The sequence below is a fragment of the Pteropus vampyrus genome, unplaced genomic scaffold, assembly GCF_000151845.1.
Source record: "Pteropus vampyrus isolate Shadow unplaced genomic scaffold, Pvam_2.0 Scaffold148, whole genome shotgun sequence".
Classification (NCBI taxonomy): Eukaryota; Metazoa; Chordata; class Mammalia; order Chiroptera; family Pteropodidae; genus Pteropus; species Pteropus vampyrus.
Window position 1 is genome coordinate 2,137,040 of NW_011888929.1, and position 2,146 is coordinate 2,139,185.

At 36.9% G+C, this 2,146-nt stretch overlaps 1 protein-coding gene across 1 annotated transcript in view; it reads left to right on the top strand.

Moving 5' to 3' along the window:
- Window positions 1-2,146, top strand: part of CNTN5 (contactin 5) — a 508,562-nt gene that overhangs the window by 387,854 nt on the left and 118,562 nt on the right. The window lies entirely within an intron of this gene.

The window sequence follows — 2,146 nt, forward strand, 5'->3', positions numbered from 1 at the left end:
GGAAGGAAGGAAGGAAGGAAGGAAGGAAGGAAGGAAGGAAGGAAGAAATACTGTTATTGGGAAAATCTTTTCGCTATCCAAGACTTTATGTCAGTAACACGTATCATATCTAATAATCCATGTCTCATAGCTAATACTAGTTTTTTATGTTAGAAAAGATTTTTGAAATTGCATCGTAGAATTTATATGCCATATTACTTTGCTTTATAGAAAGGAATGGTTTATATGTGTATTGGGGGCTGGGAATGCTTGAATTACCCTATGTGAGTCCCTTGAGAAAGTGAAATCCTAAATTAGGGCACAGAAACTGTCCTACCTAGCAGACTTATGACTGAATCATTCAACATGAGCCCACCATTTACGAGAATGTGCAATTAAAGTTATATTGTTGTTTAAATGATACATTCCTCAGCATTCTACTAAATCTTGATTTAAAAAAGTGCTTTCAGAGTACTTTATACTTTTGAAGCATTTCACAGTAGTTCAGGCATATATATTCTTTCACTTGATTTTCCTCAGTACTCATGAGAAAGACAGTGCACCTGTTATTATCCAAAAAAAAAAGACTTTCTCATAATTGCAGGGCTTGGAAAGTGTTGAACCAAGGCCTTCTTATTCTGAGTAGAGTGGTTTTCTATGAGAAAGGGGGATACATGTATCTCAAATGAGGTAAGTATTTAGAAAACTTACTAGAGCTACAGAACATGCCGATATCCAGTTTGTCGAAGGAGTGAATACCAATTAAAGAAATACTCCTCTTGGCTGAGAGTACAATCAGAGTGCCCTTTAACAGATAACATTTATCAAACACTATGTGTGAGACACACTGCTATGGACTTTACTTAGATTATCACATTGAAGCTGTGAGAGAAGCTCTAAGCAATGGAGTAATTTTCCCAAGTTCAAAATCAGTAAGTGTTAGAGCAGGAGTTCACACAATTTTGTGTCATTCCAAAACCTGTATATACTATTTAAATGCTCTTTTCCACTGTCTTTCTCCATTGTCTTTTCCCATTTCTTTTTCTAATTTATTTGAGAGAGAGAGAGAGAGGAAAAAAAAAAAAAGGGGGAGTGGAGGGGATATTATAAGGCACAAAGAAGGAAGGAAGACACTCATGCATCTATTAGCTTACCCAGTAATCACTGGCTGCACTAATACCTAGTTTAGCTCGGGAATGCCCAAAATGGACTTCTAAGAAGACTTGGGGGAGACTCCCAAGAATGTCGAGTGCTAGTTTGAAGACATGAGTTAAGTGCCGTTGAAGCGTACATAAACAATGGCAGAACTAATGAAGCTGAAAGAGTGTCCAGAAAGTCTTTACAAAAGAGAAGGAGTTTGTGTTGTGTCTCAAAGTATCTTTCCAGGCAAAATTAAAGAGCATCTGCAACACAACAACAGGGAGAATTATAGGAAGTATTTCAGTGTATGGGGAAATGTGAAGTTAGTGTTGTAGAATAGCAAGATTCAGTCATAGGAGATGGAATCATGCCCTGGGGAGACTTCTTTGTTGAAATAAGGAGATCAAACTTTATCTTCGGGGCAACAAGAGCCAGCACACACTTTGGACAACAAAGCTAAATGGGCTTTCCATTTTTAGGAAGTCTTAACTAGCAGTCTTATGTTGGATGAGCAGGACACTAGTCAAGTGAAAGCCAATAAAGAACTGGACTTGTAGAAGGAAGACATGCCCTGTATTATTCCCAAGGCATAAATAAAAGTGATATAATCTAGCAACTGCTCTAATGAGACTTTGTGACCAAGAAATGTAAATGACTTATCCATGTTGCTGGTCTCACAAAAAAGTGAACATACAGCCTCTTTCTTAAAGAGCTTCATATATTCATTCACACAACAAATATTTATTGTGTTCTCACTACATGGCCTGCATTGTGCTAGATGCACAATGAAACAAGCCTTATCTTATGTTAATCACTGCTTGTGGAGAAGTTCATTTGAAGCAACATGTGACACAGTTTGTTCATAAAGCCAAAGAAAGCAGCAAAGAAGACAAGATATAAAGCAAATGTCAGAGAAAACAAGAAAAGAGAGTAACTCCTAAGAGAGAAAAAGTAAAAATGAGGTTTAAGCTTAAGAAAGCAAGCATCTGCTATGAGTAACCATTTTATTAAAAGTGCACTAAATTGC